This window comes from Lampetra planeri, chromosome 43 (assembly GCF_965212315.1).
Source record: "Lampetra planeri chromosome 43, kcLamPlan1.2.h2, whole genome shotgun sequence".
NCBI lineage: Eukaryota > Metazoa > Chordata > Hyperoartia > Petromyzontiformes > Petromyzontidae > Lampetra > Lampetra planeri.
Window position 1 is genome coordinate 524401 of NC_136149.1, and position 13666 is coordinate 538066.

A 13666-nucleotide genomic window follows, 5' to 3' on the forward strand; every position below is an offset into this window, starting at 1 on the left:
ATGACTGTGGCCGAGAAGACCCAAGCTTCGTGCGGAGCGACAGACTAGGTAGCTTCCACACAGCGTTACGCAACCGATGAAAAGATAATGCCGCTCGACTGATTCAGAGTGAGGCCTCTGCTGTTAAACCGGAGCCGGTCATGAGCACACTGCCCAGGTATGGGAAACTCTTCACTCTCTCCACAACTGCCCCATCACCGATTGGGAGTTGTGGGGGTGGAGTACCCGATGGTACAAAATACCCAGGCAGGTGCTTCATTTTGGTGGGGCTGATGGTAAGGCCCCACCTCTTAGTGGCACACTCCAGTTTCAGCAGCAGCGCCTCTAACTCCTCCTCTGAGTGAGCCGCAATTAGCAGGTCGTCGGCATACATAACGTGGTTGACCAATAGGGAGCCATCCCTTGACCGCACTCGGGCATCGATCAGCCTCCCATTATATCTGTACCAGATGGAAATTATTCCGGTACAGCTACTGAAGGCTTTACGAACTACGTGGTCGAAATAGATGTAAAATAATATTGGAGCCAGAGAATGTCCCTGTCGCACCCAAAGGTGTAAAGGGAATGGCTCTGACTCCCGGCCACGTAGTTTTACCCAGGCCTGCTCACCATCATGAAGGTCCTTCATGAGCGTGAGCAGCGGGTTAGGGACTCCGAAAGCACCAAGAACAACCCAGAGCCCAGGCCTACTGATGGTATCATAGGCCTTGACCAGGTTAATAAACTATGGGAACCTCATCAGGTTAATAAAGCAGAGATATAGGAATTCCCTACACCTCTGCTGTAGCAGACGGCCATAAAATATGCATTTGTGCAGGACTGCCCTTTCCTGAAACTGCATTGGGGCTCCGCAAGCCTCTCCTCAGAGTGCTATGCAAGGCGATATTGAATAGTCCTTGCCAGGACCTTTCCCGGCATACTGAGGAGTGAGATGCCCCTGTAGTTGTTACAGTCTGTGCGGTCCCCCTTTTTAAAGACGGGGACTGCCACGGCATCCTTCCAATCCTGCGGAACCCGTCCAGTGGCCCAGACTGTTGTTATGATGTCATGTAGGGCAGGCTGTGCACAAACGCCACCCTCCCTCAGCATTTCGCTTGGGAGATCATCTCTGCCTGGTGCCTTTCCTGGTCTCAGACTCTGGATCGCCTTCAGTACTTCCTCAACGGATGGCACCTCAGCCAGCCACTCAAGGGGGGTGACTTCCTCCTCCAATATTTGAGGCACCGCAGCCTCAGCAGGGTTATCCCCACTTTGTGCCACGATGTTTTCCAAGAAGAGGGATTCTCCCTCCCTCAGGACCTCACAGAAATGCTCAGCAAATCTGCAAACCTGTTCCTGGGGGTCGGAGATTGGATCACCGTTCTTTCCCCTAATGATGGTAATAGGTGTGGAGCGTACCCGGCATGCATCCATGATGTTGTGTGGATGCGCCGATGTCGGAACAGCGTGTTGGTAATTACAAGCCAATGGGCTGCACAAAAATCTAGCAGCCTCCTACCGTTGTTATTGAGCTGATCTGGCCCATTCTTTCCAATCACTCCAGACCAGGTGCCAGCATTATGACCAACTCGGGCATTGAAGTCACCCAACAAGATGACTCTATCCCGAGGGGCCACTTTAGCCAGCACCTGTGACAGGAGGTCATCGAAGGCATCTGACTCATCGGCCTTGCCTGCATCCCTCCACGGATGTTCGTCTTCGGTGGGGGCATAAGTAACCACGACCACCACTCCTCGCCTCCGATTGATGGGAACGCGAGCCCAAAGTAGCCTGGGGCTTACAGCTTTCCACACCTCACCGCCACGCTCCCACGTCCCCTTCATTCTTTTGTTCAGAAGAAGAGACACACCCTGTTGTTTGGCAGTCTCCGGCTTCGAGTAGAGGACTGTCCACCCCTCATGGTGGCAGGAGCCAGAGCCGGTCCACCGGACCTCCTGAATGCCACAGAGATCCAGGCGGTACCGGTCCAGCTCCCGACAGAGGAGTGGCAGCCTCTCCTCCGCAGTGAGCGTTCGAACATTCCACGTGGCCACACGCAGTGGCTTTTTGTTGTTTCTGGAGGAGCCCCGAGGGTAAAGATTCAATCTCCTGGCTCCGCCAGGTGGGGTTTGGCCAGGAGACGTAATAGACGCCTGTCCCACCGGAGCCTCCGGCACAAGCTTATTAATTCGATATTTTTCACGTGGTCGAGTGGTAATTTAGTGAAGGTGGATGGGTTACCAGCCCCTCCCACCCATCCAGAGTCCACATTTAGCCGCTGTGGTGGTCACAAACGCCCTGAGGGGAGAGGCCAATCGGAATTGGCCCTCCACCCCACAGAACTGTCCACGACAACGTTGCCCGCCCGGCACCACGGGGAGGTAGGAGGTTGTTTTGCCGGACACACACACACTCGACTCTGGCGCGTGTAACCAACAAAAGAACGCATTCGCCAACTACACCGTGGCCTTCAAAGGAGGCAATACATAACAAGGCGATGTTTTGGGCAATGGCCCTTCTTCAGAGTACAAACACTGAGAGGTTATAGAGAGGTCAGCGTGGATAATGCGAATTGGAAACTTCGCTTTCCACCGCGGGGCCTGGCAAAGATATATATTTTTTAAAATGTCATTATGACCAGTTTTCTTTTAAATCGGCTCGCTATTAGTTACCTATTCGTAGCTATTTTGCAACAAACAAACCGCTCAACAATAAGGCAATGCTTCACCGCACACACTCGTATTCAAACGTTCAATTATAAAACATTGCTGGCACACTGCGCCATGGCCAAGACCTGTCGTCGTGAGGTCATTTGCATAATCCGCTTGGTGATGCGTTCCTGGTTCCCGGTATTCTTTGCGATGAGATTAGAGAGGGGGTCTCAGAAAAATGTTGCCTTCAAAGGGAATGTCAAATACGTTCGTTCCCGAACTGCGCACTCACGTGGGAGGCACGAGAGTGGTCTTCCGTCCCCATTGTCATGTTCATGTCAACAGGGAACAGCCACTTGGCTCGTTCAATGAATTCCCTCCACCGGCAGGCTTCGCCCTCATTACGATTGCGCAGTTTACCTGGGACCGGACCACTGCGTCTCATCGCTCGTTTTGTTTCGGGAGGGTCCTGACAGATGTGTGCGGCAAGGGGGCGCGAGGGGGGTGAGGATGCTTGTTGTGCAGATTCCCAATTGGGTAACTTGCAGTGTTTTTGTTTTTTAAAGGTGGACCACGTAAATGATCTGGCCAAATATGCGTGGTCGCGAAAGCTAAACGACGCGTTCTAAAGCCGGCACACGGCGCAATGTCATTGTTCCGGTGAGGTCGGGTGGTCGGGGGTCTTACGACACAAATGTAGCCACGTCGTTGCGTGCCATAACCCAAAACAAGTGTATGCTACATGCGTTAACCCGAGTGTATACTCGGTGTAGAGAGTTCGATATTTATATATATATAGACCGAGGGGCGATGGGCGGCCGGGTCGCAGAAGCGACTCGCTGGAACGGCGTCTCTGTCTGTTGTGGGGCTGCGTGAACATTCGCCGGGTTGGTTCAACGTCAGCGGCCCGCCCGCCCGCGCTCTTCCTGCTCCTCGCCGCCACCACGACGAGAAGGACGAGAAGGACGAGAAGGACGAGAAGAAGGACGAGAAGAAGGACGAGAAGAAGGACGAGAAGAAGGACGAGAAGAAGGACGAGAAGAAGGACGAGAAGGACGAGAAGGACGAGCCTCGCCACGACCTCGGCACGGCGCCTGTCGCGGCCGCTCGCCTCTCCCTCGCCCTGTCGAGGTCGAGGGTGAGAGCCCCCCCCCCGGCGTGGCCCGGGCCGGGGACTGGAGCCCCCCCCCAGGCCGCAGCCCGCGGGACTCGCCGGGGCCGCCGCTCGACTCCGCCGAGGGACGCGCCGCGTGGAGGCGGCGCGCGTCGCGTGGCGGGTCGAGTCATTTCACGCGACTCCGCTTCTCTGTGGGACCGTCGATCCGTGGCTACACCGTAGGGGGTGGTGGTGGTGAGACCTGGGTAGCTGTCGTTGTCATGGCCATCATCATCTCAGTGTTTTGCCAGGCAGATCCTCCGTGACCGTGGCTCACAAGAGAGGGCAGGATATGAGTTTCCATTCAGAATCTAATTACAAACAAAAATAAAACATTCAAACATTCATCAAAAATAAGAAGGGCACGGAACACTTGAGCTGCTCGAGATGCACAGCTGAGTTTGTGCTCTTTCTCTCTCTCATCCCCCCCCCTCTCATTGCCCCCCCCTCTCTCACCCCCCCCCCTCTCATCCCCTCTCTCTCTCATTCCCCCTCTCTCTCATTCCCCCTCTCTCTCATTCCCCCTCTCTCTCATTCCCCCTCTCTCTCATCCCCTCTCCCCCTCTCTCATTCCCCCTCTTTCTCATCCCCCCCCCCTCTCTCATTCCCCCTCTCTCTCATCCCCTCTCTCTCATCATCTCCCCCTCTCTCATTCCCCCTCTTTCTCATTGCCCCCCTCTCTCTCTGATCCCCTCTCTCTATCATCCCCTCTCTCTCATTCCCCCTCTCTCCTACCCCCCCCCCCCCCTCTGGTTGACAGTCGACGACTCTATTCCTATTCCTCTCTGGGTTTCTGTTCTGTCCTCCCCGCGCTCCCTGTCGCCACTCTCCGTCTCCGCCCTCCTCCTCCTCCCCGTGCGCCCCCCCCCCCCTCTCTCTCTAGCACCGAGGACAGCGCCGTCTCCTCGTGGTCGTTCGTTCGTCGATCTCCGCTCGTGCGGTGCGACGCGCATCGGTTCGCGACCCCAGCGACCACAAGTCCACGCCGCTTGCTGGCTCTGTGACTTTCCCCTTACGTGGCGGCCGTGTAGAGAACACACAGACACTTGCATCTTACAAACAATTGAACGTAAAGAGAATTGATGAAATATGGCAGGGGAATTGGTCACTATGCAATGTCTTGGTGATGACAACATGCACAAGGGTGAAACTGCATTGTTGGAGAATTACTTTTGGGGTTAAAACTAAATAGACGCAGTTTATTCCCTCACCTATTTTGTTCAAGTCAAAGTGTGTTTGTCATCTGCTGTGTACACGCTGCCGCGTCTCTGTGTCTCTCTGCGCGTGAGGCTGCTCGCTGATGAGATGTACTCACAGCTGATGAGATGTACACACAGCTGATGAGGTGTACACACAGCTGATGAGGTGTACACACAGCTGATGAGGTGTACTCACAGCTGATGAGATGTACTTACAGCTGATGAGATGTGCTCACAGCTGATGAGGTGTACGCACAGCTGACGAGATGTACTCACAGCTGATGAGATGTACTCACAGCTGATGAGATGTACTCACAGCTGATGAGGTGTACGCACAGCTGACGAGATGTACACACAGCTGATGAGGTGTACTCACAGCTGATGAGATGTACTCACAGCTGATGAGATGTGCTCACAGCTGATGAGGTGTACACACAGCTGATGAGATGTACTCACAGCTGATGAGATGTACTCACAGCTGATGAGATGTACACACAGCTGATGAGGTGTACACACAGCTGATGAGGTGTACACACAGCTGATGAGGTGTACTCACAGCTGATGAGATGTACTCACAGCTGATGAGATGTGCTCACAGCTGATGAGGTGTACGCACAGCTGACGAGGTGCACACACAGCTGATGAAATGTACTCACCGCTGATGAGGTGCACACACAGTTGATGAGGTGTACACACAGCTGATGAAATGTACTCACCGCTGATGAGGTGCACACACAGCTGATGAGGTGTACACACAGCTGATGAAATGTACTCACCGCTGATGAGGTGTACACACAGCTGATTAAATTTACTCACAGCTGATGAAATGTACTCACAGCTGATGAAATGTACACACAGCTGATGAAATGTACTCACAGCTGATGAGATGTGCTCACAGCTGATGAGATGTGTTCACAGCTGATGAGATGTACACACAGCTGATGAGATGTGCTCACAGCTGATGAGGTGTACTCACAGCTGATGAGGTGTACTCACAGCTGATGAGGTGTACACACAGCTGATGAGGTGTACACACAGCTGATGAGATGTGCTCACAGCTGATGAGGTGTACTCACAGCTGATGAGGTGTACTCACAGCTGATGAGGTGTACACACAGCTGATGAGATGTGCTCACAGCTGATGAGGTGTACTCACAGCTGATGAGGTGTACTCACAGCTGATGAGGTGTACACACAGCTGATGAGGTGTACACACAGCTGATGAGATGTGCTCACAGCTGATGAGATGTGCTCACCGATTGCGGCGGAAAATCGTTCCGTGGGATCGTCTATAGGTCTCTCGGACGTGGGCTGAGCCCGGCGGTGTCCATCTCGCGCCGAGTGCCTTTATTTATTTATTTGCTCGTCAGGGCTCGCTCGGAATCTTCATTTCTTCTTAACCTAAAACGACCCCAGGCAGGCGGCGGTATTGACAGCCGGTGGTGTCTGCCCGCATGGCCGCAAAATCACCGACATGAACGTCTTACACGGAGCAGGGGCGGTCAGCGAGGGATGGGAGGGAGTGAGCGAGGGAGGGGAGGGAGTGAGCACGAGTCACCTCGAGCTCGGCTCTCACTTCGTCAGCGGCCTGCCCCATCAACGATCAGCTTCTTCGAAGCCATGATGTGTCCCTGCCCAGCCCACTTACTCTCCGAGCAGTCGATAATCTCCGTCTAACTTGTGTTTACTCCCAAGCGCGTGTGCTCTCGAAACCTCGTGCTCCTCCGTCTCTTGGCACCCTTCTCCCCGCCCCGTGATTTCTCGCGTCCACGCTTGCCGATCCGCGCGCGCTGTGCGTAGTTTTGCGCTGATTCGAAACCCTCGCGACCGCCGCCGCCGTCGTCGTTACGACCGTCAGCTCGCACACCCTGCGAAGACAGCCATCTCTGCCCACCACCAACTATCCCGCAAGCCACGCGACTTCCCGTGTGTTCCTGGCGGTCGCCCTGTCCAAGCACTGCCCAGTCCCGAGCCTGCTTAGCATGCGGGCTCCGACGGGACTGCGAGAGGCTGTGGCCACGGCACGGAGCTCCTCTGCGTCTCGGGCCCGTGACTCGCTCGCCCCTTGACCCTCCCCTTGCTCGCCTTCTTACGAGAGCGACCTGGACGCGTCGCACACCGACCGAGCTCGCTGCTCGCTATGACGGAGGCCGTCGCTTCGCTTCGCCGCCTCGGCCGCTCCCTCGAGCGGCCGAGGCGGCGTCCTGGAGCTGGCGACTGCTCGGGAGTGACTCCTCACTCGAGGGGGTCCGTGGCTGTGGAGGTGGGGGGGGGGGGGGGTCCGTGGCTGTGGAGGTGGAGGTGGGGGGGGGGGGTCCGTGGCTGTGGAGGTGGGGGGGGGGGGTCCGTGGCTGTGGAGGTGGGGGGGGGGGGTCCATGGCTGTGGAGGTGGGGGGGGGGGGTCCATGGCTGTGGAGGTGGAGGTGGGGGGGGGGGGTCCATGGCAGGTGGAGGTGGGGGGGGGGGTCCGTGGCTGTGGAGGTGGTGGCAGGGCACGGCCGCGTCACCCCGAGGGTGCAGACGCCCGGTGAGGAGCGGGGTGGTGGCTGACGAGGAGGAGGAGGGTTTGTGGTGAGGGCAGCCGAGGAGCTGGGGGTGTTTGTGTGCCTCATCCGCAGCTGCGACCCAAACCGGCGTGAACTTCCAGCATCAGCAGCAGCAGCGCAAACGCTCCATCCGTATATGACTGGAGGTTCATTGGAGTCTAAACCGGTTTTATAATCTTTCGTTGATTTTCAGCGGAGGCGCTGTGATGGGTGGCGAGAGAGCTGTGGGTCGGCTGGGGGGTTCTCTGCTCTGCGATGCGGGGACTTCCAGCACGGCGCCCATCATGAGACAAAGTTAATTGGGAAATGTGGAGAGAAGAGCGAGCGGGGATGGGAGCGGAATGATTCTCATCCCCATCATTACCCCCCCCGCCCTGCGCGGTCACCATGGCGACGCGGCGTCGTCGTCAGGAACGATCTCTGAGCGACGCACAGAGGGAATGATGAGATGGAGGACTGCATCATCGTCACCATTATCAGGGTCACCGTCGCATCACTGGCATCTTCATCGCCGCTATCATCATCGTGATCACCGCCCGCGCTGTCATCATCACTGGGATCAGCATCATCATCACCACTGCCATCAACAACACCGTGATCATCATCACCGTCTTGAGCACCACATTCACCACCACCACCACCACCATCATCACCGCCACCACAGCCATCATCAACCACGATAATCGCCTCCGCCACTAAAAACATAATTTGCATCACCACCATCAATAGACCATGACCACCACCGCCACCAAATTCATCACGATCATCATAAACATCACCACCATCATCATCACGGCCAAATTCATCACTATCATCATTAATATCACCAACATCTTCATCATCACGGCCAAATTCATCACGATCATCATTAACATCACCACCATCATCATCATCACGGCCAAATTCATCACTATCATCATTAATATCACCACCATCATCATCATCACCGCCACCATCACATGCATCACTCTCATTATAAACATCATCATCATCACCGCCACCACCAACATGCCTCACTATCATCATAAACATCACCACCACCAACATCATCGCCGCCATCACCGCCACCAACACATGCATCACTATCATCATAAACATCACCACCACCAACATCATCGCCGCCATCACCACCATCGTCACCACCACAGGTCGCGGTGGGGCTTTCCCGTGACCTCCTCCCCCACGCGGGTTGTCCCAGAGAGCCGTAGCCCTGCAGCAGCAGGAGGCCGTGCCCTCTGGAGAGGCCTCCAGGCGAGAGGGGGTGGCAGGGGGAGGCTGGGGGATGCCACCGAGGCCCTGTACGCCGCAGTGCACGCGCGCGCTCCACCACGAGGAGGGCCCCTCGCGGCTACAGTTTGTCGACTCGTGCTGCCTGCGGCTTCTTCATGGGATTCACACTCGCCCTCCCCCACGGGCCTCCTAGCGGGAGCAGCGTTGGGTTTTCCACGAAACATTCACGACAATTAGTGTTGTTAGTATCATGACTATTGTTACTACGACGACGCCTGTTTACCCAGGAAAGTCTCACCGAGTCACTTTGACACTTTTGAAGGAGGCTCCTGCCAAGTTTCCAGGGGGGTGGGGGCGATGGCTGCGGTATATGATGCTATTTTGATTTAAAGCTTTCGTGACTGCAGGGATTCATCTCCTTGGTTCTTTCGGTAAAGTCACGTAGAAGGGAAGTAATAAAATAATAAAAATAAAATAAAATAAGAAAAAAATAATTTTATTATGTTTTATTTGTATTATTTTATTACTTCCCTTCTACGTGACTTTACCGAAAGAACCAAGAAGATATATGATACTAATTGAGTAATTTGCGGTGTTATTACGTTTTTCTCATTTGGAAAATGTGGACAGTGACGCCGGTATACAATGATCTTCTCTTACAAATTTATGCCACGGGATCTTTAAATTCGACCGTGAAGCCGACGGCAGGTAATTGTACGGTTAATACACCCACAGTATTAACCCGGGCCTGCCTGGCCCGCATCCACCCGGGCCTGCCTGGCCCGCATCTACCCGGGCCTGCCTGGCCCCCATCTATCCGGGCCTGCCTGGCCTGCATCTACCCGGGCCTGCCTGGCCTGCATCAGCGATGAGAGTTCATCAGCGATGAGAGTTCATCAGCGATGAGAGTTAATCAGCGATGAGAGGTCATCAGCGATGAGAGTTCATCAGCGATGAGAGTTCATCATTCACCACGCACTCACCACAGGCACCTGGCCCACGCGGTGTGTGAGCGGGGCGCCGCGCGCGGCCCTTCACAGGACGCTCGCGGCATCCAAGAGCCACGCTGAGGGTCGACTTTGGGGGGTGGGGGGGGGAATCTTCGCTCCTGGAGGCAGCGTGGCCGCAGATGAATGTTACAGCTGCCGGGAAACATTAATCTGCTTCATGGAAGCACCGTGAACCTCGACTCCCCGCACCCCCGGGGGGCTCTGCTTATCTCCGCGACTCGGCTCCGTGATAGACGACCCCGCGGCTTCTGCCGCCCGCCTCGCCACACACGTCCCGAGCCTGTCCCGAGCAAGAGGCATCTCGGGGGGGGAGGGGGGGGGCCTTTTTGGGTGCCTCCGAGCATCGCCACCCGTGGGTTGCCACCATCGCCACCTGTGGGTTTGCCAGTATCGCCACCCCCACCTCCCTTAGCTGCACCCGCGTGCTAATGACAGCGGCCACAGCACGGACTGGGGTGGGGCGGGGGGAGGCTCTGGAAGGCTGTGACGGCTTCGGCTTGTTGATGTTGCGAGCGCATTGCGTGTGACCACTAGGCGAGGAACACAAAGACACAAAGACACCGGCATGGAGGAAGTATCCTTCGCGGCGGCGAGGGGAGCGGAACTTCAACGACGCGTCTTGCCCTTTAAAGGTGGTTCGTGGTGGGGGAGGCGGTTGCCTTGCCAACTGCCGCAATTGCATTATTGGCGATGATGACACAGTATGTAATAATATTGACATGGGCGGTGATTAGATCGCAGTAATGAATGTTGGAGGAGGACTGCTGATGAGTTGTTCGCGCAGCGTCTGAATTCGGGGGTGGCGGGAACGCGGCAACTTTGATGCACGCAAGGCGGGACATCCATCACTATCGCCATCACCACCACCATCATCACCATCATCGTCGTCGTCACCATCGTCAACACCACCATCATCATCGTCACCACCAACATCATCATCTTCACCACCACCATCACCATCATCGTGACCACCACCACCACGACCATCGTCATGACTAGCAGTGGCTTTACACACCAGGCGATGAGAGCGAGCAGCCTCAGCCACGTGTCTCCATCGCTCGGCTCAATGTGCACGAATCATCGTCGGTGGAGCGACGTTGCTCTTCTCGCGCAAGGTGTGCGGGTTTCTCCGCGCGCTCCGGGTTCCTCCCCACGTGGACAGCAACAACAACAATAATAATAAACACAACTCATCATTGACCGGCTGAAAACAGCTTTAATAAATTAACGCCTCAATGCAGCAGCAGGACCCTCCTGCAAATGATCCATCCGACTCAGCGTGGCCCTGGTGGATAAGCGCACGGTGTGTGTACAGTACAGTGCTGCATCAAACAGTCGCCGCACAATAGTAAAAGGTGAAAGCGCAGCCCTGCAACTGCCTGCGCAACCCACTGTTGTCAGAAGGGCCTCCACTAGAGCGACCTCGAGAGAGTAACCGCGCGCGTCAACACGAACCGGCGACGTTCGGATTGCACGTCCAGTGTGCAGACCGTGACACCGCAGTGCTTCTTCACTGTGACACCGCAGTGCTTCTTCACCGTGACACCGCAGTGCTTCTTCACCGTGACACCGCAGTGCTTCTTCACCGTGACACCGCAGTGCTTCTTCACCGTGACACCGCAGTGCTTCTTCACCGTGACACCGCAGTGCTTCTTCACCGTGACACCGCAGTGCTTCTTCACCGTGACACCGCAGTGCTTCTTCACCGTGACACCGCAGTGCTTCTTCACCGTGACACCGCAGTGCTTCTTCACCGCGACACTGCAGTGCTTCTTCACCGTGACACCGCAGTGCTTCTTCACCGTGACACCGCAGTGCTTCTTCACCGTGACACCGCAGTGCTTCTTCACCGTGACACCGCAGTGCTTCTTCACCGTGACACCGCAGTGCTTCTTCACTGTGACACCACAGTGCTTCTTCACCGTGACACCGCATTGCTTCTTCACCGTGACACCGCAGTGCTTCTTCACCGTGACACCGCAGTGCTTCTTCACCGTGACACCGCAGTGCTTCTTCACTGTGACACCACAGTGCTTCTTCACCGTGACATCGCAGTGCTTCTTCACCGTGACACCGCAGTGCTTCTTCACCGTGACACCGCAGTGCTTCTTCACTGTGACACCACAGTGCTTCTTCACCGTGACACCGCAGTGCTTCTTCACCGTGACACCGCAGTGCTTCTTCACCGTGACACCACAGTGCTTCTTCACCGTGACACCGCAGTGCTTCTTCACCGTGACACCGCAGTGCTTCTTCACCGTGACACCGCAGTGCTTCTTCACCGTGACACCGCAGTGCTTCTTCACCGTGACACCGCAGTGCTTCTTCACCGTGACACCACAGTGCTTCTTCACCGTGACACCGCAGTGCTTCTTCACCGTGACACCGCAGTGCTTCTTCACCGTGACACCGCAGTGCTTCTTCACCGTGACACCGCAGTGCTTCTTCACTGTGACACCACAGTGCTTCTTCACCGTGACACCGCAGTGCTTCTTCACCGTGACACCGCAGTGCTTCTTCACCGTGACACCGCAGTGCTTCTTGACCTGGGGTGCGAGATGCCCTTTTCTAGAACCGAAGCGGTGCAGGCTGGGTGCAGGGTGGTGCAGGCTGGGTGCAGGCTGCAGTGAAGGTTGAGAGGCACTGCGTTATACCATGGCAGCAGTATCCCGATGTTAAGTGACATATTTATTTATAATTGATCGGTTTTTAGCGGCATAATTTTTTAAAATAAAAAATGTGATCATTACCATAATTATGGTCATATTCATCAATGTGTCATCATTGTTGCGATATTATATCAGGCATCATCATGTCGTGTATTTGGGACTAATGTTGTGGCATGTCAAATAATTTGCACGTGGTGGTGGTGTCGATGTCTACGACAGCGGTAGTGTTTGATGAAAATGTTCTGTACTACGGTTGACGATGGCTGATGATGTTGCTGATGGTGATGTTTAATTCGTTCGTGCTTGACGATGTTAACAATGCTGTCCGAGCGACGGTGAAGGTACCTTGTGACAAAGGTCATGATTGAAATTTGCTCCCGAATGCCATTGTCCAACCTGGAGGATGATGATGATGGAATCTATAAATACATGATGATGTTGATGATTGATGCTTTGTGTTGATTGTAGTCTAAAATAATGGTAATGCTATGTTGATAGTAACGATGATGATGATGTATACCAGCGGTGCTATTTGATGATGGCTATGATGATGATGATGATCAATCGATAGAAGTGACCAAGATTATTTCACTTTGCTAACCAACGATGCCATTGCCAGCACGTAGAGGGTTCAAAGTGCGAATGTTGACTCGTCCAGACGAACTCGGGATCGCTCTGCCCCACGCGCCTCCCCACTCGCGAGATTTTCACGAACGAAAAATGCAAAAAATATACCGGAAACGAAACTTGTCGTGATACATTTTGCTTTTGTTGGCGGAATTAATCACGGCCGTCGAGCGCCAGCACGAGATCACTGAAGTCTCAATTACGACTCCCTCCCCCCCCCGCCCGAGTTGTATTTGTGCCTCGCTGTTTCCACCGCGACTGCAGAACTACTGCTCGTACTCCCGCTTCTGTTGTTATTCATTTGTTTTGTTTTCTACAGAAACTATTCGAGTTTATCAATTTCGTGCGGGCAATTTATAAACAAGTCCCTGTCGCTGTCCCGCTCGCTCTGGGAGCAGTAATTGGCCGCGCGGTGATTGAAGTTTTTCTTTGTGGGGGGGGGGGGGGGTTATTGTTTATTTGTCTTTTGGAAGAGCACGCTTGTATTTTTAGAGGGAACACTCGTTTCTTCAGCACTTCTGCATTCATTACACGGGCCTCCTCGCACACCCCGTGACCCGTGGCGCGTCGCGTCGCGGGCACTGAACGCGCGTTCAGAG